This window comes from Aptenodytes patagonicus, chromosome 7, assembly GCF_965638725.1.
Source record: "Aptenodytes patagonicus chromosome 7, bAptPat1.pri.cur, whole genome shotgun sequence".
Classification (NCBI taxonomy): domain Eukaryota; kingdom Metazoa; phylum Chordata; class Aves; order Sphenisciformes; family Spheniscidae; genus Aptenodytes; species Aptenodytes patagonicus.
This window is the reverse complement of record NC_134955.1, coordinates 33,052,850-33,075,388: the sequence shown is the minus strand read 5'-3', so window position 1 is coordinate 33,075,388 and position 22,539 is coordinate 33,052,850. Positions and strand designations below refer to the sequence as shown.

The 22,539-nt window shown below is 37.1% G+C and overlaps 1 protein-coding gene across 5 annotated transcripts in view; it reads left to right on the top strand.

Moving 5' to 3' along the window:
• SIPA1L1 (signal induced proliferation associated 1 like 1) overlaps window positions 1-22,539 on the top strand; it is a 223,505-nt gene that overhangs the window by 18,402 nt on the left and 182,564 nt on the right. For 4 of the 5 annotated variants that reach the window (XM_076344754.1, XM_076344756.1, XM_076344757.1 and 1 more), the window contains one exon: window positions 2,350-2,452. The exons of the other annotated variant lie outside the window; for it this stretch is intronic. The gene's annotated coding sequence lies outside the window, so the exon portion shown is untranslated. Of the gene's footprint in view, window positions 1-2,349; window positions 2,453-22,539 lie in introns of those variants that run through there. 5 annotated transcript variants of the gene reach the window in all.

Here is a 22,539-nt window from a genome sequence, read left to right as displayed (position 1 = left end):
GCCAATGTTACTTTTTTCTGTTAATTTGATCAGCGGACACAGATGAGATAAAAATGTAAATAGTGCCTATTTGAATGGCTTCATGCTTCTTGGATTATTCAAATGAATCTTTTAATCTGCCATGAAATTATGTGGGTTGTCATGTGGAGTTTCAGCTAACTCCAGTTTTCTACCTCTTAGAATTTATTTTATTCCCATGAGGAAGGTTTTTTTTTTTTTTATCACCTGTACAGGACAAGCTTATTTTTGTAATGCACCTGCAACTTGCTTTCTGTAGTCACAGGTGTGGGCTTTCTAAACTCTGATTTGTTCTTTTAAAACAACTTGTAAAAGTGTGCACTGTTCATGAGAGACTGATCTGTGTTAAAACCGCAGTCAAAGCCTTGTCCAGGCCATTTATTTTAAACTCTGAGTAGTGAATGACAAATGGTAAATTGAAAGAAATAGTCTAGCAAATGTAAATTTGTTTTAGTTTTTGATTTCCACATCCTCCAAAAAAAAAAAAAAAAACCAGCCTCAAAAACCCCAAAACACCACCCTCCCTCCCAAAAAGCTGACAGGAAAAAAGAGAAATTTCTGGTAAAATGCCTTCTCTATCTTGGCAGTCATACAAAGTGGTAGTGCTGCTCTTGCCATGCCCTTGTGCTTGTAGAAGGTTGACTGTGTCTCACTCTGACAGCACCTGCAATGCTCTTACCAGGGAGTGTCTGGAGAACAGGGGCTCCCAGGCTGTGATATGCCTTTCACAAAAAGTAATGCATCAGCCTGGATTGAACTGAATGCCTTCCCTGTACATCATGCATGAAACTCCGAGGGATGCCTGTTTTTAAAGTTTCTTACACTTTATCATAAATTTGTATTCTTAGTTGCTTGTGACCTCATCATACTGATCTAAAATTGCTTGAGCAAATAGGAGAATTAGTTTAGTGCTGAGGAGCAGAAGGCACTAGTGGGGCACTGGTATTTTTTTGCAAAGATAACATAAGGTTCTGTGGGCAGGTAGTCAGCATTGCTGATGCATTTTTTTTTTAAGCTGATGCTTTTGAAAAGTTATGTAAGAATTGCTTCAATTAATGAGTTTCATCCTTTTTTGTCAATTCTTTCAATTTTCACTGGTGGGAGAATACATGATACAGAGTATGAGCTTGATTAGTCTTTATTTTCATGTGTGTTAGTGGATAAAATGGAGACTGTTCTTAAAAGCTAAATTCCACTTTGCAGAAGTGTATCCACACTAAGCACATAGATCAAACAGTAATTAATTGAACCATTGGCTAAGGACCACTAGAGGAGGGGAGAAATTAATGGGCAGGAGGAATGTGCTGCAGTTGAACTCTAGACCTGTACCAGGTTGTCTTTTGGTTGAGAGCCTTTACTAAGAAAAAATGCTACTGATTTGGCATACTGCTTTATAGTGTGACGGTACTCCTGAAAGATAAACCTTAACTCCAGCCCACAAAAAGGAGAAGTAAAAACTGATATTAGAACATGTGTTCCAGGTATAATCACATTTCTGTATTTTTAAATTGAGGCTAATAACAAACATTATTAATGCTTGTAATTTTCATACTTTATTGTGATGATAACTTTCAGTTAAGTTGTATGTAAGAAGCTTCTTAGCTGTATACATTTGCTGGGACATAAACATTTCATTTTTAGAATTTACTGATTCGCAGTTCTGGTCACATGTAAAGTAAGAGGGAAATTGAGTTGCAAAACTTGAAGTAGCTCTGTACACCTAAGGCTACTGCTGTATCACTGCCAAGAGACTTTGGCAAAGGTCACCTTAAGTATCAGAGGAAGGTTAATTAGGAAAAAACCCCAAACACCAAGCACAAAACTTATTTCTGCTAATAAACATATGGATCTGGCAAGTTCTCCTGCCATTTTAAGGTATCTGTTCCTTTAGCAGAACCAAGCAGTTCAGAGCCGTGTTATTCCCGTGCTTGTTTAAGTTACTGTTATTACTGTGGGATGTGAATGGGTGATGTTTTCAGCAGGCAAGTGTTCAAATTGATTGTTAAGCTACAGGATGATCTGGCCAAAAGGGCTTTTTGTGTTTCGAACAAATTGCAGAAATTGATTCCTTTTGTATATGTAAAGGAATATTGAAGCCTATGGTGCATCCGTAATTGAACTTGCCGTGTAGTCTTATCCAGTTTATCAGTTCACTCTGTGAATTGCTTATATGGTTACAACTGTGACTAAAATTTTTCTTGATAAGGTTTTTACAAAAGAAGAGAACAAGATTAGAATACTTACTTTGGAGAAAAAAGGGATTTTTTTTTTGTGTGTGTGTCATGATGATGTTGCCATAAAATCAAATCTCCAACTTTTGATGTATTTTAGGTGAAAACCATTCTTTGGACTTGACCAGATATTAACTCTGACAGGAATGAAAATCTGAAGATTTTTGTGAACCTACAGCTATCTAAAGGAATTGATGAGCAGGGTAAGCATTCACTTATCTTGCATAAACCTTACTTTTGTGGATATTTGGCTACTGTAACACAGAATATGCCACTTCCTGCTACGTAAGTGGAAAGAACAAAGGAAATCATGAAGGGTAAAGACAGCAGTCAAATTCAGTCTTTCTCCGTTCCAGCATAAGGTGAAATATCATCATTCTGAATACTTAAACCTGGAAAATGGTAGTGGTAGACATGAAGTGCTTTCCACAGTACAGATATATGGTGGCAGAACACTTAAGTTTGTTGAGGAAAAGGAGGTGAATTTCTTGGCATCTGTTTATTTTGAAATCTAAGAATAAAGTGAAATGCCATGTTGGCTATGAAACCTGGGGGAAGCAGAGCATTTTTTAAACCATTTTAAGTGTATGGAGGTCATAACTATTACTGAGGAGTAACTTCAGGGAGTTGCTTTGGGTTTGAAATATCCTAAAATGCATTTCATTTGAATTTGAAAAGCTTTTTTTTTTTTCTTGTCAGATATTAAAGTTTTGCCTGATAATTTTTTGGCATGCGGTAAAAAGCTCACATTGTGAAGAAGCTTGAACAGAAGTGGGCTAAGAATGAAACCTGCTGTTTCTTTTGAAGATCTATTCCACGGTGTAGAGTTAAACCATATCTGGATTTTTCTGTGTTATTTCTCATGACTTCTTTAGTTTCATAGCTGTAGGCAATTCATTTGTAACAGTTTCTGACCTTTTGTTCTTGCGGGCTCTATGTTGTTAATGGACTCAAAGGTAGTATGACTTTTTAAAAAATACATTGTAAGAATTTAGAAGGGTCTTCGTGAACAGGAAGGATCGTACAGTGACTTTACACTTTAAAGCTCTTTTATTTCTACCAAAGAAAATGTAATTCCTGCAATGCAATGCTAACGTGGATTTGACTTAATTTTTCTTTTTAAACATGAAGAGTTTCTGAGCTTGACATGATGGAGCAGGGGAAAGTAATTTGCCTGCATGCAGGAGGATTTTTTTTCATGGTTCCTAAACCAAGGACATCTGAGGGAAGAGTAAAGGTGGTTTTAACACACACTGTGATGTTACAGATAAGCTAACAATAGTTTAGGTCCTCTTCGCTCCTTGCAGATTAGAAAATTATTAAAAATGTTAGTAACTTCTTTCCTTAGTGCCTTCTTTTGAGGAGTACTTAAAAAGGCTCTTCAGTGTAATGAGTTCAGTTTTTCTTCCCTAAAATGGTTTATACTTTGTCTTTAATTGCAGTTTGGTCTGTTTTAGATAGAAAGGTATTTTGTGAATTTTCAAAATTTCTTGGGTAATTGCTACGTAATCTAAACTATACAGAGATAGCCGTCGTTAATCTATTGCATGCCAGATGGCCCTCTTTTCTGAATGGTAGTGAGCCAATCTTATATGCCCAAACGAGCAACGTGTGGTTAAGACAGAATATAGCTTGCTTTCTTTTTATTTGAAAGCTCTAAGCTCATATAAGCACCTATGACTGAAATGTGCTTAAGTGCAGGTTTTAGAGACCAGGCTTTCACTCGCTGTCCTTAGCAGTTTTGATTGAGAGATGTCTCTCCCAAATCTCTTTGTTTCACAGCCTAGGAAAGGGACTCACAACTTAACGTAATATACTTAATGATGAACTAGGGCGTCTTATGTATCAGATCTACACCTGAAACTGCATTATGAGTGGCCTATTTTACTGACAGTGACAGCTTATGGAGCCCTGGCTTTCTGCTGGATTTTGCTTCTGGGCCTGCCTCCCAGGTATGTCACTGCTGCACAAGTCATTGAGTCATTTTGCTGTTTCTACCCTCCTCCACCTTGTACATGCTTGCGCAATTGAGAAGGCAGTAGAGAAGCAAGAAGCTGCATCAAAAGATTTGCTCATCAAACCACATCCTAAAAATAGCGTGGTGACTTTACGTGTTTCTGGGTCTTTATATGTTGCCTTCTCTGAAAGACCAGCAAAGCTAGTAAATATATTTGTAAAGAGCAGCTAATCAAACTGGAAAAGGAAATCGCTTATCTGAAAATCTCAAAGCTGGTATAACTTTTATTTGTAGAACAAAAAGAACATAGGTTGTAACAAACGCAGCTTTGCAAGTGTAGTGCAGCTGCTGTTTCATTCTGAGAGAATTCACAGCCACAACAATTCTTCTGTAATTCTTTTGGTTTTATATCCTTCTGCAATGAGGATGTTAATTGAGGTGGCTGTGGGTCATTTTTGGACACTAGAAATTGGGATGAGACAAAGTCTCAGTCAGTCTGAGAGAACAGATTCCTCGGTTCTCTCCCCTCCCCCGTTGGGGTGTGTCACTCCTTTCATTTCTGAGTGCAGTTTGGGGGTGGGGGGGGAACCCCACCTAAACAATATCAGTAGTCTGAGGTATTTATGAATTTTCTGTGTGTTCCTGTAATGAAACTTACTGTTCTGCTTTTTTTCTGTCCTCTTTCAAATCTGTATTACAACGGCATGGGTATCGCTGCCAGCTCTGTGCATGGCAGATTGCATTCCAACAGGTGTGTTGTTTTTGTTTTCCTGGCATTTATTTTGCAATTTAGTATGAACATAATACTTTACATCTGTAATTCAGTCTAGTTTGAACAAGTTTAGCTCAAGTAGTGGTTGAGTTGTGGTTTTATGGAATGATTGTTTGGCAAGCTTCATCCGTAAACACTTTGGTGCTTTCAGCACATAGTATTTTGGGGCAGCAATAGTGCAATTGCATAATCTTAAATTATGTGCTTTACAAATAAGAGATGTTTATAAGGATTGAATGCAAGTCTTGAGCAGTTGAAAATTTGGTGCATGAAAAAGAATCCAACTTCTTGTCAGTATCCCAGGCTTTACTTTAAAAACCTCTTTTTTTTTTTTCATTACATGCATAGTTCAACCTAATACAAATCTGATGATGATACAGAAATGCGTGGGATTTGCTTCAGGTTTGCAGGGGCTCCTTAATGAAATATGTTGTTCATCTTTGGTTGCTAGTCTGTAGTTTCAGGTGACTCATTTGTGACTCTTGTGACATTCCACAGCCCTCCTCTGCCCCAAATGGTGGCTAGAAAACTTTGATCTAATAAGAGAAAGTGCTGGTAGCATTCAGGAAATGCTGAATAGCATATGTACTGAAAAATGAGAGAACAACACTTGTTTTAGTAATCTGAGAGTGACTTAGATGCTTATTAATCAAAACTAGTTTACATGTATCATTTTGGGGGACTGTTAAATCTAAGCCTTAAATACTGCTAAAACTGTAGCTAACAGCTCCCCCCCTTTTTTTAATACGGGGGGAAAAACGTGAGAAACAGTATATTACAAACAGTTATTTTTACAAGCAGTTATTTTTACAGTGTTCTACTAGCTTCAGGACTGCCAGCATTGGAGATGACAGATTTGGGGTATTACATTAAAAAGTGCCTGATCTTCCATGGATTCACTTCTTGAATCAAACTATAATTCTGGCCTTGATGTTGTCCTGTGGTCACAGTTACATATTGCGGAGAAGAAAATTGCTCTTAATCAGAGTTTAAAAAGAAATTTATCTTACTGGGATTTCACCAATCCTTGTATACCATGGAAAACTATTTTCTGCTTATGTTCATGATATTAGCTGTCTCTTATTTATTTTTAAAATCCCTCTAAGGCCATAATTGTCCATGTTTTTTGTTTGTATGGAAGCTGTGCTGTATCTCTTATTGTCTCTCTTTCTCTAGTCCCTCTATCTTTTTGAACAATGTGAGTGACAAACTCAGAAATGGTCAAGAACAACCATGGTAGATTGTATGTGGTGATGATTTCTGTTTTGTTTTCCTTTCTAAAAGATCCCAATTCTTTTCACTTGCCTTTTGATGGTGTAAAGCTGATATTTTCAGTGAATTATCCATAATGACTTCCAGTCTCTTTCTGAAGGGTTAACAACAAATGTGAAGCCTGTTAATATGTAGATTCACTTGAGGTTATTTTTCCATTCCTATTGCATTTATTGGCAATGGATTTCATCTAACATTTTAGTTCACAATCAGTCCATCACTGTGCAAACATTTTGTAGCTATCCACAGTGACTTTCAGACAAGATTATTCTGACTAATTCTGAATCTCAAAAACTTTAGCTTTGCAAAGTTTACAAAAGTTCCTGTATCTTGTCAGTTTACTCCATGCTGATGCATATGTTCATGAGCATAGGTCCAAATGTAGATACTTGAGAAAGGTTATCAGTGCATCATCCTCTTCCCATCTTCTTCTCTCCCCTAGTTGCCATTTAAAAAAGCTTATTGCTTCTGCTTATCTCCCACTTCATGTTTGTTGACCGGTTATAATTTCCAGGTAATTTTTCTCTCTCTTGTCCTATGAGAATTTGGTTTCTTTAAGACCCTTTGATGAGAGATCTTGCTGAGAGCTTCTCCTAAACTTCCATGTGTATTCTGGAACTTTTTGGATGTATTACATTGAATAGTTTTTGTATGCTCATTGCCTCCTTTAGCAAATCCTAAATGGTTGGATGTCTCTTTATGAAAATTGGACTGCTTTACTGTATACCTTATTGTAAAGAAAGATGATGTTTTCCTTTGAACAGGCAAGTAATGCAAGATATATAATAAAGAGTATCTCTACAAGAGCCAAAAGGCACACCTTGTAGTTGTGGCAATGGCATGAGATAACTCTGAATGCGTTTTAACCTGTTGCATTATGCTGCCTTAAACCCAACCTGCTGCACAGTAGAACTGGAAATATTTGAAAGACACACGTTCCCTGCCAATTGTGAGGCAACCACACCCTGACTTGTGTTTGCTACTCTTATGAAGGTGCATTTTTAATCTATTGTAAACAGTTCCTCATGGTTGCTGTGTAGTAAGAAGCTGATTTAATGAAGCTTTTGAAATGAACAAGCACTGTAAATCTCAGCTTTACTTAACAGGTTCTTTTGTTTGAACACTTTAAACTGTTGAATAAAATATGCAACTGCAGTTAAGTTTAACTGTGTATGTAGTACTGTGATACAGCTGAGGCAGCTCTTCGTGCCTGTTCCCTGTGCTCAGGTAGTGGGGAAGTCTCCCAGGGTGCTGCTTTCCCTGAACCTTCCTCCTCGCCCCCTTGCCAGCTGGATAAATCAATATGCTGTAAATACACAGGTGTATTTTAGACCTGTCAGTATCCCCGTAGCTGGCTGATGGTCAGACCTGTACTATGTAGAGAGGTGGCTAGTATGCATGTTTTGAGAGCCAGTATGGTAATGTGAAATAATCATTTGCACTAGATTTTGAGGATATCCGAGAGGCATCATGTTACATTTCAGATAGCAAGGGGAAGATCCTCAGAATAAATCTAGTCCGTTTGCCTTTAGAAGTATTTCTCTGAGACTTCTAGATAACATACAAAAAAGGAAGCGTCTGTTGGCTGGACTCTGGGGTTGCAAAATGCCAAATGTAATACTTGTGAAGTAGTACATGAATCAAGTTGTTTCTGATAGTGTCTCAAGTGATATATGTTAATTCTAGAATGATATTTTGGAAAATCACATAATAATCCTAATGTAATTAGTGTTTCATGGATGATAATGTTCTGTGTAAATTCATTTTGCTTTTGAAAATTAATTGCAAGTACAGTATGATGCTCTGTGATACTTACTTCTGAGATAAGTCTGTTCTTTTGTATTGCGGAAAAAAAATTACATGACTATAAGATAAACCAAACAAATCCTCCAAAGTTTCATGTTGGTACCCACAAAGAGAAAACCCTCTTTTCTGACCTGTTCTTGGGCATGAAATCATGCAAGTAACAAGGACACTTAACTGCTTTTAGTTGTACCCAAAGAATGATTTTTTTTTTTGTGGTCAGTGGCTACATTGCTTTCTACAAAAGCATCTAGTCTTTTATTTCTATGTGCTTTTATAGTTAGAAAATAGCGCCTGATGGAGAAACTACATAAAGGTTATTCTCTCAAGATGTGCTTCCAAACACAATTATTGCTCAGTAATAGAATAAGGAGATCTTTGTAATATAATAATGCTTCTTCCATTGTTCTGTAGGTTCCTGTGGTATTTCTTTTACCAGTCCTGTTACCTTGAAATGAATTCTTATATCCCAAATCATTGTTGCAGATAGTCAGCAAACATGCAGGGGGGTTGGACTAGATGATCTTTAAAGGTCCCTTCCAACCCAAACTATTCTGTGATTCCATGATACATCTTTATTTTTGAAGTCCTTTGCTGCTTTAAGGGATCAGTCAAACTTTTTTTTGATGGCAGCTCAAGTGCTAGAAAACAAAATGGAAGTTTCCATAAAAATGTGCCAGCTCATAGAACTGTTGTGAAGAGACCAAATGTGGTTCTGTCTGAAGCGTGAAGAAGATGGGGAAACTGTCTAACTGGACATGTCGTTCTTCTGTGCACTTGAATGCCTTCAGTTTTACCTGCTTTATGTTTTGATTACTGCTTGTCCTGTACTACTTTTGACATTCCATAGCCAGGTAGGTCCTGGGACTCTGTTGTAGTTCAACAAATGGTAGTTTAGAAGAGTTGGTGGTTTCAGCATATAAGAATCTGCCTCAGCTTTCATGGATGAGGCGGTCTGCAGGTAAATGATGAAGCTACCCAAAATACTTGAATGTTTTAGTATTATGGATGTGGGGAAAAAAAGAACACCAAAAAACTTTTATAGGTACATTTTCATAATTAAATACTAGCTCTCTTGTATCTACCTCTTATTTTAAAATTGATGCTTCTAAGGTTCTTGTATTTATTGCCACTGTCTTGCTCTGCTGATGCTAATTGTTAGTCATGACAGCTTGTGAATAGGGAGGTGACACGTAAACTGCAGGCTGACCATAAACTGCAAGCTGACCACAAGGAACTGAAAATAATCTGTGAATTAACTACTGTAAGGAACTGAAAATAATCTGCTGAATTAACTACTTCATCCAGGAAGTTACTGGGAGGTAAAATGGTCCCTCCAAATTACCTGGCTGCAGTTATTCTTGAAACAGAGCAGCTTTGGGTAATCTGGGAAAATATGAAATTTAAGAAGTAACACACTATTCCTGGATTTTGAGTAAAATCCTACTATCATTGATGAATACTTACTGTATTTTCGTATGCAAAAAACCCCCCACCTTCTCCCCTGTTTTAAAGAGCAGTACTACTTTCTGCTATTTATTTCTTGTTAAACATTGGGGGAGGAAGTAGAGAGTGTGATATGACTAATCTATATTAAAAATAATTAAAACCATAGTTGTGTAGTGGTGGTTCACTGATAAAAGAGCAACTTAAATGTATTTCTCGTTGTTGTAATTAGCTTAATATAAGTAAGTAATTACATTTCCATTACACTTCTACAATAATCTGAGTTTTAAAAACAGAAGCAGTATTATCTCAGTATGCCATGTTACTGTGTGTAATGGGCTATAATAATAAAACAAAATTCTAATTTTGAAACTATATTCAAGAGGACTTTTCTTAGCATTTGGCATTTTGTGTGCCAGTAAAGAAATTTTAGCAAGCATTTGTAGATGAGGAAGACATTAGTTAATGGATTTGACAATAAAAATATTTTGAAACGAATTCTGGTAATCTGAGGCATCCCTGACACATTCAGGAAAACAAATATAATGTATGTACATTTCAATTGTGGATGAGATCAAGCCTTACTAGGTACGTGATCATAGCAGTTGAAATTACATGGGGTTTAGCATTGGAGTTGAATCTCTGTGGGCTGCCTGGTGCAGAACAGTCTATTTATTTAATGAATGGTTCTATTTCCGAACTTCCCTTGGCAAGTTGCAGTTGGTTAGTGAGGTTGAAAGGTTTAGTATAAGGATTTTTATCTTCTAAAACAACATATTAAATTTTAGGGATAGCTTGTAAGATTCTGAAATTGGGAAGTTGGTAAAACAGAAAATAGTGTTTCTTCGTAAAACATTTTCGAAGTAGTCCACTTATGAAAAAATTACAAACACGTAAAAATCATAAAACTTGAAGCCTCCTAAGCATACATGACTCTTCATCTCCACTGGTAATCAGGAACAGCTCTGTTTGGTATTTTAAGGTCTCATCTGTATACTGTATTAAGGCCTCCTGACTTCTTAAGAAAAGCAGCGGCATTGTGTTCTCAGATTTCTGGGAAGGTTTCATTATCAGATGGATTTAAAAGCAAAACTTTGTTGCCATGACCAATTAATGTAGAACGGTGCTATACTGCCAAAGATTATTTCTGTTTGTTTTTTTGTTATACTGCATAACAAATTCTAGGGTAGGTGAGGTTTTTTTTATTTGAAACTTTGAAATGGTTGGAAATGAAACTAACAGCCTCACAAAAAGTTTTTCTTATTTCTGAGGGATAATTTTCAGACATACCTTTTAATCTTGAGTATGCAAATAGTTGAATGATTTGTTACTGTGATTTTTATTTACAATTGTACATTTGCTCTGATTACTGTCTTAACTTATATTTTGCCAAATACAAGTTATTTTATTGTTGCCTTTTGTTAAAAATGGCTTTTCACTACTTTTTTAAAAATATAACCCATAAGCAGAAAGCTGATCCCACAAAAAAGTGTTATGACCTTTTAAGTCCACATGTTGCCACAGCATAATTGCATGCAAATATACAGATACTTACGCAAGGAAGTTTTGAGTTGATGAGAGTTCTACGTGGATAACGAGCAGAAGACTGTTTTAATGTGTCATAGAACTGTGGTGACTGTGGACGTATGCTTTGAGCTTTCATTTATTGCCTTAGTTTATAACTGCCTGCCTTCTCTTTGTGGGGAACACAGTCCTATATTTTGCGTGATAATTTTTTTTTACTTTGCAGTGTAGAGTAGGGCTAGAAGATCTTTTGGAGCCAAATAGTTGATCCAGATTCAATTAGCTTATAGGTGCATAAAAACCAGGTATGAATTTAAAACAGCAAAGTTCAATTAACAAAGAATGTGTGGGTTTTTTCCTACCAGTTTCTAGAAAAGCGATAGGAACAAGAAGTGTAATGCAAAACAACGTGAGAACTTGGTTCACGTGCTAAAGGCTATTCCACCAAGACCAGCTTCTACATTATTATAACCATGTATATTATTATAAGCATACATAACCATGTATTTTATATATGTGTATATGCATATTTCAGAGTGCTTATGGTCTTCATACTCTAGAAAAGAGTTGCTGCATACTGTACCTATAAAGGTTTTTTACTCTCATGTCTGGTTAATGAGTCTATTTCATCAAACAAGTCTGTTAGTTCTTGAAAATAGTATCTGCTCATAGAAATCTGAGTAGCAAAGTCCATCTAATAGTTTGAGCTATGAGTTAAGCTTGCAGCTGTGTGGAAGTACTGGATTTCAGGGAGTCAGCTTTTGAGGAATCAGGGAATAGAAGACGGTGTCTCTCTTACCGTATTTCATTTAATGTTTCTATACGCTGCTACTAATGGTCCTATCAGAAGTACGTTACTCTGCAAAAGATGAGCTGAGCTGAAAAACTTTTATCACTTACTATGCATTTATAAGGGAAGAAAATTAATGCGCAGACCTCCGGTGCTGTTCTTTTTATCCTTTTTATGAACCAATCTTTCTTTCTGCTCAAGATACAATTCCTCATCTGTTTCCAATGTCAAAGGATAGATAAAGAGCTTTGAAAGCAATAATTGCTTAAAGGCATGTGGGAGAGAAGTATCTTAAACTGGAATCTTCAGTCTATTTTTGCTCATCCTGTCCATAAGCAGTTTTTGTATTTTCTCCATTCTTTAATGTTTTTTTCCAGTTAAAATTGAAGTGTGGGGCGATACAAACTCTGTAAATTCTTTCTTTTGAGTTACAAGGCCTTTGAAAACTTTGGTTACTCATCAAGAGAAAGGAATTTTCAGAGTATGAATTCTGATGCTTGCACACATTTTATATACTAGGATTCACTCTGGGGCAATATTTTACTGGCATCAGTCACCGCATAGCACAGAGCTGCCTTGTGAGGAGCACTGGCTTCTTTGTAGCCTGCCAAGAAGTCTATGTGGGTTGGCGGCATGAATGCCATCCTTTGGATGAAATTTTTTGATGCCAGGATTAAGCCACAAAAAGTGGAAGGAAAAAACAACAATACTGAGTCTGTTATGTAAAAAAACCATTTAAATAACTTAGTCTTTCAGTATAGAAATGCTGAAAAATAAAAACCAACAGTTGCTTGATGTTTCTTCACATTTAGACACTTTAACTTTTTCCAAAACACTTTGAAATTTGTGGGTGATTTCTTTCAAAAAAAAAAAAAAGGCATTTCAGTAGTGTGCTGAGCAAGCAGGAAATTTTGAAAGTGAATGTTATCTAGTTCTGTTAAGTTCTTTGGCTACTGTCTTTAAGTAGAATTTTAGAGTTTAGATGCTTTGCAATTCAGCGTTTGGTTTCCTATCTCAAGAGGGAATAATACTAAAGTCATTGCGTTCCTTGACCTGAAGTTTTGTGGTAGTTGTATAATGCACTTACAGTTTGTGAGCACAAAAGATGGGGTGAAGGGCAAATCACGTAAGTTATATCATGAATGCAGTGGGACTTGAAATGCCTGAGAATATAATGTTTTCATTAAATATCCCATTTCCTACTACATAGTTTTCCAGTACAGATTCTGATTTCCCTAGTGGAAGCACATTGTTCTGAAACCATGAGCAAAAAAGTAGTTTAGCTAAAATTTGGCGCAGAGTTCTAAAATTAAGTTAAAACCTGTATTGAAAATGAGATCTGATCTTTCTGGTAGGTTACAGAACTGACTGATTCCAGACGTTCTTTAAATGTGCATCGTGTTCAAAAGGCAGCTCCCATAGCACATGCAGTTGGCAAATGTCCTGTGCAGTTCTGGTTTCAGCCAAAGATAAAACAGGATCCCATGCGTAAGGTGAGGCTTCATGGTGGAGGCAACCTAAAATGGCACTGCTGCTACATAATTTCTTTCTGCTGAAGCATTCTACTTACCTTTCTTGCAATAGTGCTAATATATTGACATATAGACAGTGAATCAGATCAGCTCATGGATCTGCATAGACTTTCTTTGACTTTTTTGGGGTTTTTTTTTTTGCTTCTCAGCCAGAGCAGCAAAGTGATCCAACTTGCTGCTTGCTACGTACTAGTGTGGACACAAGGGAGGATTGAGCTTGTGTGGCTGAGACACAGCATCTTTTGCCGAGCACTGCAGTGTTGGATGGTCCTAGTGCAGTTGTGAAATTTCAGTGTTTTACTGCTTATGGTGTCAGAATTTTACTTTTGCATATCTTTTTAATATAAGATAATCTAGCTATATAAAAATTAAGCCTAATTATTTAGGCTTTTAACTGTATTCTGAAATCTTTTTAGAAAAGTTTCTAAATTCTGAATAGCTCTTTTCCTTCCTTCCTTTTTCTCCTTTATAAAAAAACCTGAACTATTTTCTGCAGTTCTATTGCATCAACTTCCTTTCTGTGTCTGATCATTATTTCCAGAAAGCAGGGAACTATGACAAGTTAGTGTATTTTTTGATTTTAAAAAAAATTCATAAGACAAGAAAATGCTGTATTGCTGTTAGGGCCTATGCAATTAAAGTAAAAAAGTAAAAAATTTGTTTTTCATTTTAAACTAGTGATAAGCACAGCATATTATCGTGAAAGAGATCTCTTATTTTGTGCTGACAGTGTATTTTTGAGGGAATGTATTAAAAAAAAAAAGTAACGTAGAAGAATTGTATCAAAATCGTAATCATTTTGGAAAGGCACACAGCATTTTCTGCATATTTAATTCTTTATCTTCTTCATATTCCTGCTTGGTATTTTGTTTTGCGTGCTATACCTCTGTAAAAGATTACTGTATTGCGCCTTCACTAAACACTAAATGTTGCTTTTTATAAAATGCATTGTGTAACTTGTTTGTTCCTTGGCTTCCTTATGGAAAGGATGTCCTGTATTTGTTTACATTTGTAGATTGCCATACATTCTTGTCAATTTTGTGAATGCCATTGCATTTAATATTCTCATGCTTTTTATCTTATGATAAAAAGATTTGATGATAGTGAGTTATTGGACTGTTTCTTATTACAGATGGTTTGAAATGAGAGCTAGACTAAAACTAGAAGTAAATGTGAAGTTAGGAAATATTTCTGAAATGAGTAGTGTGTTAGACTGAGGGGGTGTTTAGAATGGGCACGCATCAGCTGCGGAAAGAAAGGTGTAAAGCAGACAAAAAGTCACAACATGTAAGTATTGTTAAGGGAAAGAGGCTCTTGCGTAGGGGCCCTGTCTGACCGGGACAAGGAGGTGCAACAGTGTTGTGGTAATATTGGATGTGCATCCTCCTTCTTTCCTGTTTGTACTTTAAAAAAAAAAAGTGATTGGGCTATTCAGTAGAGCTTCTTTTAGGCACCAAGTATGCTCATTTGGAAAGTAAGAATGGCAGAACGTCTCCGGGTTTGTGTCGGTTTCTCTATCCCGTGCTTCCAAGTGGGTGGTTATCAGGAAATCTTGCAGTCCTGTGTCTGGTAGAGATAAGAGTAAAGCATGAGTGCTGGGAAACAGTGTAAGTCACTTACATGAAATTTAACTTGAGATTCTGCCGTAGAAAAAATGGCCATATGCTGAAAAATGTCAACACATGTTCATAGAAATGAGTAATTATGAAGTAGAACTTGACTTAGTCTCCCTTAAATGTTCATATTCATTTAAAAAACATAAAATTACTTTTTCTAAAGTTTGTTTGTCCAGCCCTTTAGATAACCAAATCTGGTGGTTGATACAGAATAGCACATTATCGGGCTGTGAAATAAAAAAGATAGGGATGATTTCTAAATGAATATGCTAAAAATAATTTTCCAGAGCGTAGACATGAGTGCTACTGTGAAGATGGTGCAGATGCTCATAATTGGATTATTGAACATGATGTATTCTTATCCTATCTAAAAAAATGGCAATGAAATGTGCTCAGTCACTGGTGTTGAATGCACTGTCGCATTAGGAATTCAGTTTCGTCTCTCAGTTTAGGAGGATCTAGGGCTTTAGTTTGTCATGGTGCCAAAAAGACTAAAGTGACTTTTGGGTGGTGTGGGACAGAGAGGACTATCCAGGGTTATCCAGCCTCTGTTGGCATGGAAGGGCACCAGCTGCCTTTTTTTTTTTTCCTCTTCCCCCAAAGTATTCATAACAGACAGTTTGCTGTCAAAGCTACTGCCTAATTTGGAACTGGAGGCAAAAGGTTTGCCTTTGCATAGTAGCTCACTCATAATTGAATGTATTTTCTACAGGTATTGTGAGACCGTACCTGCGAATAGATAAGGAGCAGTGAGGAGTGAAATAAGGATTAGATGCTTAGGCTTGTTCTGAGATGCTTGTGTTCATAAACGTTTCTTGTTTCCTTGGGTTTCTCATGTCTTACCGTGTTTTAACTGCATTTCGATTTATTATGAAAAGTATTTCTAAACTCTCAGTTGGCATATTGCGTCTTCAGCTGTAATGCTAGCTATTTAATAGCTTGGACTATAGTGTAATGAATGTTGTAAATTTCATTATGCGTTTTTTGAAGTTTTATTAATTTTTTCACCTTCTTTGTCAGGTCACCATAAAGAAAAGGGTGTTGCCTTTTTAATTTTAAGTTTAATATCTGGTAAATTACTTTTAGGCATGTGGTTCTTTTTAAAGTATAAAACATTATAGAACGGTGAAAAGGAGAGTTTGTCTATACAGAGCTTTTATTAGAGACTACTTTTGCCTGTCTTGAGAAAATTTTATGAAGGTGGGAGGGATGATGTGAAGTGGTTTAAAGCGTTGGGTACTTTCATTAGTGTTACCCTACAATTCTTCATCTTATACCTTTGTGCAGGTGAGTAAGATGTTTACACCTGTTGGTGCATGCCATCGCAGTATGACTTCCCAAATTCTCAGCGAAAAACACCGTATCGAGACAGAACAAAGGTGGTTTTGAAAAAGACCCTGTGCTTATCCCACCACCAAATAGTTCCCCTCCCCATCTTCCCAATTTCAGCCGCAGGGATTGCATGAGTGCTGTCTGTCTAAGATAGGCTGGCTTGGCTCTTTGCCTAACCTGCCTGGCAGATTTTGCCCTTAGTAAGTTAGGTCTCACTCGTGTCTTCTGTGGCTGTAAGCAAGTGGTTTGGGATATTACTATCTCCAGCTAAACTGACCGTGTACAAAACAAGTTTGCCTGGGACCTGGATTTGCACAGTGAGGTTTGCTTAGATTTTTCCTCTCCTTTTCTGCCTTGAGTTGGTTCTCCTTCAAATGCCTGCTCTGTAGGGCACAACATGACAACCAAGGTCGTTTTTATTATATGCAGAGGTGACAATAGCGTGTCTAAGGAAGACAGTGAAGTGCCTTGTTTTCAAAATACAACCTTTGTCTATTACTGTTTTCACATGCAGGGGGTGGATTTGATGTTCCAAATTATTCATTTTATGGAGTGTTAATTGATTAATATTAGAATGGTTCATAGAATGGTTTGGGTTGGAAGGGACCTTTGAAGGTCCCAAATATTCATCAGAATATTGCTGAAATGGAGCCTGGGTTTATGTACAGGCCTGTTTTCATTGTCGTGTGCTTTCAAGGAAGGGAAAGGGGCTGAAATCTTAACTTTCTTTTCAAATGAAGCTAATGCCCTTTGTGGCACGTTCAGTTCCTACAAATCTTAACATGCATTGCTGGGCTCAAGACCTTGTTTTAGCCAGACTGGTTTTTAGCAGCACTGGTGTTCAGATGTAATTAGAATGCTTTGTGTAATATGTTTTGGTCCTAATACAAAGAAAACCCTGCAGCTTATTTGAAGAACAGTTTGTCTGCAGTTAGATTGGTCTGGTAAATAGTTTTAAAGTGTATGTTTAAATGTATATAGTAAACATTTTTAGAGTGCTCTGAGGGAGGCCAGAAGGAACACCCAGGTGAGTGCTGGGCAGCACAGCAGTGAGGAATAGATACACAGGTTCTGGTTGAGACATGGCGTTGTCTTGGATCAGGTCCCTGTCTGTGAGTCGTCTTTGTTTGGAAGGATGGAACACTACTATTTCTTTTATAAGGCCTAACTAGATGTTTGTGAAAATCTTTGAGAAGCTCTTGATTAATGGCTGTATGTAATATGTGATTATATCACACAGAATAATAGAGGGTAGGAGGAGAAAAATTGGCAATGTAATTTTCACAGCATTGTGAAAACTTAAGGCTTTGTTCTTTTTCAAATGCTGTCTTTATATTTAAACATAACTTCTGCTGCTGCTTCCCCCTAATATTCAGCTCCTTCAAAACAATAACAAAACAAGAAAGAAGCATATCTACCTTTTAAAAAAAGGAAGAAGTAGTAGTATAGGGCATGTGTGTGCAGTTTTGGCTATGTTTGGGTTTTTTATATTTTTTTAAAAAATGTTTTTGCCATATTCTGCTTTTACCAACAATTGCAGCTGTTATATAGCAACTCAATCCATGAAAACTTACTGCTTTTTTTTTTCCTTTTCCTTTTTTAAAGGCACCAGTAACTGGTGAAATTTGTTTGTTTGCAGGCTTTTCAGTACCAGTTGCTTAACTTCATACAACTGTAGAGCAACACGCTGCCCCTCTGAGTTTAAAATTGAGTGGATATTGGTTTTGAAGCTCAGACATTGATTCCCCTCCCTACCCTGTTTTTTCTCATCTTCATTTACCATGGTAACCTCTTGGCAGGAGTTTTTTAGTTGCTTTTGCCTTTAACATGCACCCAGCTTTTTTTTGCAACAGAAAAGGAGTTCCTAAGCAGGCTTGTCTGAGGAGCTGGCAGCTGTGGATGACAGAACCTGGGCTGGGATTTGGTAGGAAACTTCTTGGGGGTGTGGTGGAAAGACTTGCTTGGGAGGGCCAAGGACACTGCACTGCAGAAGCTTGCCAGCAGAAAAGCAGCAGACAACTGGAGATGGCTGCTCTGCCATCCATCACGTGCCACAGGGCAGTGAAGTGGATTTGTTAAATATACTATCTGAAATAAGAGCACTAGGTGGATTTCTTCTTGAAGAGCTTCTGTTTCTAATTTTTTGGTATTAAAAAAAAAAAATGGGAGCCCAGTAGGTGCAAATAATATGCTGGAGGCAGAAGCCAGTGGGAGAAGTTAGAAACTTACTCCATGGTCAGCACCTTGGTAGGTACTTTGCTCGGGCAGAGTTCTGCTGGAGAAATAACATGTGGTTTGTCAGCTGAATGTAGGTGGCTAGCAAGCATTTAACGTGCACGCTAGCATTTTTTTGTCAGTAATAATGCTGGAATATAATGAAAAACAGCAATAATGGAAAACCATCACTTTTATGGGAGCTTACCTGTGGGAGGCTTGTGATGAACAGGAGACTTTCCTCTTCGGAAGTTTTATCATCAGTGTAGTTTGAGAGAAGGAACAGGTTGCTTTGATAGAAATACTAACTTAGTCCCAAAACGTCTTGTTTTTAATCTTTAAATCCTAAGTTGTTGCCACTGAACAATAAATTCTTGCTTTCTCCAAGAAGTTTGCGTTTGTGTTTTTGAGAAACGCACAGCAATATTACTTTTTATCCTGTATTTAAACAATGCCTTTGTAGTGGGTGAAGAAATGAAGTAGCTCAAGTATATGAACCTCTTGGGGAAAAAAAGAAGAAACACCAAAACCAAACCCTTCACCTTCTTCCTTAGCACATTAAAATTTTCTTTGTCTGAAGTGAAACGCATGTTGGTTTAGTTGTTAAACATTCAGCTCCATTACAGTGGCACAGTTTCACAGACTGTTTCTCAGAAGGGGTTTGGGTAAGGGTAGAAATCCTGTCATCTAAACATGTATTGTGGTTGAAGTGGAGGCCAGTAGGCAGTTGTAGACTGTATTCTGGTCATGTGACTTAATTCACATAAATCTAAATTACAGGATTAGACTTATGTACATGTATGAAAATGTTTCACTGGCATTTTAGGTTTGTCCGCACTCTTTCTTCAGAGTGTTAATAGCACTTAAAATTGTTAAAAATTAATTTAGCATGCGAGAGACACCATTTAGCTGGAAGAGACACCATTACGCTTTCTTTCAGAAGATAAGACTCCGTTAAGTTTTATGCATCTGGCAATACTTCTGCAGGCCTTTATGGTATGAAAAAGATGGGACACCTTTCCACTTCTTTGGAATATATAAATTCCAATAAATAGAATGTGGAATAAACATTTCTTAAGGAGGAAAATACGAGTGGTGAAATAAGAATTTTCAAGTAACTGCAAAAAATTAAATGGAAAATGCAACAAAAAGGAGGAGAGTATGAGGAATGTGGAGGTAAACTAGATTGTAAAGGTATGGCTTGAACTGTTGTAAGGAAGGCTTTATGTTCAGAATCTCTTTCTTTCAGGTTGTGACAACAAGGCAACAGCAGCAACAGGTTTTTTCTCTTGAATGAACTCCAAACCTTCCTTAAAACTTGTCCGTTATATTAGTAACAGAATGCCAAGACCCGCTGTTTCTGCTATGCTATCATTCTTATTGTCTGCATGGTTAATGGGTTAAGAGAGGGTTGTAGATTTCCTTCAGGTGGAGGTGAAAAAGGATTCCAGGGTAGATTCACATTTTAATCCATTTAAAATTTATTCTTTGTTGCAGTAGGACATGAACTGCTTTTTCTTAATGATCAGTACATTCAGCTGTGATGGACTCAATCTACTCCTGGTAGAATTCAAAAGCAGAGTGTGCTCTGTTGTGAAAATAGATAGGTTTTCTATAGTAAGGAAATTTTGGTCAGTGGCAGGACAATGTTTTACAGTAATTACAGAAAACAAAAGGCATAATCATTCTTGATGAAAGATTTGGCTGATATGTTGGAATTGTTGTAATCGGAGACCAACAGTAATTACCAACTTATATTTCAAGTCATTGTACAATTGTCAGTGGTGCCAAAGTTCAGAGACTGGTGGCCAAGAGACAATTACAAGTTTATCACTTACCATTTCATTGGGTTAGCTTACTACCTTCTTCCTGACCCGTGCTATTTTTTAAACTATAACAGTAATAAATTATGTGAAATTAAAATAGTTTATCAACCTGTGCACTTAGATTGTAATTCTTGGCTTCCTTATTCCATGTTTTTTTCCTTTTCTGGGAAACAAAGAAAACCAAAAAAGTTTTCATATAAGCTTTATTTAGTTAACTAACAGAGATACAGTGCTGTAACTTGTGTTGAGTTTCGTTAATTAACATAGTCAATATTGTTTAAGTCTAGCTGATGTTAGCATAACAAAACGATTGTGTACCACACTAAAAACAAATGAGTTGCAGTTGTTTTCAGATGGGATAAGTCCAGGTTAAGCAGAAGTAAGACAATGGACAGAAAATACAGTATCGTGTGAAAATTATTCACAGTCTTAGCAACTTTAAGGTAAAATTTGCTTTGAAATATTTGCACTTTTTTCCCTTCATGAAGTTCAACATAAGCAACATATTTGATAAAATGGTAGGAGAAAATGAACCCTGTGTGCATCAGCTACTTGATAATTCAGTTTGGGCAGTAGTGATGTTGTGGGGCAATGCTATACAACCAGGGAACAAAACCAGTAAGATACAAGAGGAAGTTTAACACCTCTTGTGTAACGATGAAAAGTCATAAGGTTTTAAAACTGAATTGTTTATACTGAAAGGCATGCTTCCTTGTAAACTTGGGCAGTTTCATAGGCCAAAATTCATGTGTACCAAATGATGCCAAGCAGGCTTTTTAAAAATAAAATGTTTGTTACATGTTAACAGGGAAAGATTAGCTTTTCCTCATGAGCAATGTGGTAGTATTGACACAATGTGTAGTATTGACACAGTTTTAATGTGCCAATTTTCTTCTTCGCTGTTAGAAACTTTCTTGGGCCCACTTGGAAGATTCGTTGCTTCTTTTTATTTCGTCTTGTAGTCTTTTGCCATTTTTTTGAAATTGAAAGGTAATAATAATATTGTAATCTTTTAAAAAATTAATCTCTTTTTGTTGAACTCGAAGCCCCGAGTGCTAGTCAGTTGAAGCTACTATCAGAACAAAAACCTGAGACTCAGCGGTGTCTGGGAAACATTGCGTTTGTGCCCTCTGAAAGTAAGTCAAACTTTCTGATTTTAAAAATGACCTATCAAAAAAAACCCTATGGAAGTTGGGCTTGTACAGTTTTAACTTTCTGCTTTGACAACCACTGCTGCTTGCTTTTTTATAAAGCCTTTCTTTAATCCTCTGTGTGTGAGCATTGTATGTGTCGCTTCCCCTTTTTCTTTATGGGTTATGCGCTTCATGGAGTCTGTCAGGTTTTACTTGTAAGTGGTATCAGAGAGGCCAATATATATCTATTATCTATAAGTAACAAACCCCATTGTGAAAGAATTAGAAAACCCCTCCATAACTACTTCTCCAGTACCTCATCTTTCCGCATTCCTCCCTTCTCACGGTGTTAGCCTGTGTCTGACTTGACACTGCGCAGGTCAGCTAAGCCAGTTAGAGAGGTGACCCAGAAGGACGGGGTGTGGAGGGGAAATAAGTTGTCTGTCAGGTTACAGCTTGTGGCGATAGCGAACTGTTAGGTAATGTGGCTTGAATTAACCTGACTTCATCCGTTTAGGGGTGTGTGTGTGGATTTAACTGATGATGTGTCGTTCAGACTGTTTTTTTTTTAATGTCTTCTCCAAGAGAGGGTGGTAGAAATGAGCACTGAAGACACTGCGAGGGTAGGAAATCACACTTCTCTGTCATGATGGGAGCTTGAAAACTCAGGGATCTGGTGTTATCTTTATTTGCTTCAGTTGTTACGGTTCACAAATACCTGAATATTGGTAAATCTTGCTAGTTTTTACATGTATATTTTTATATATATAAAAATATATGTATTAAAAATATGCCATGACTTCAAGGAAATGCCACCTGCCTTCATGGCACCAGGGCCAGCAGAGTATTTTGTGTAACTCTGAGATGGCGTGTGAAAACTGTGCTGCAGCAGTATAACCATTAAACTATTTCACTAGTACTTTGATGGCCTGTTTCATGTGCTATCACTTGGCCAAATGACTGCCAGCTGGGCATTATTCTTCTGTCTTACTTGCCAGGCAATAGAGCCTGAAAGAGGGGGGCTGTGTGGGAGATGGCGGTGGGGAGGGGAAGTCTTTGTGGAGGTGAAATAT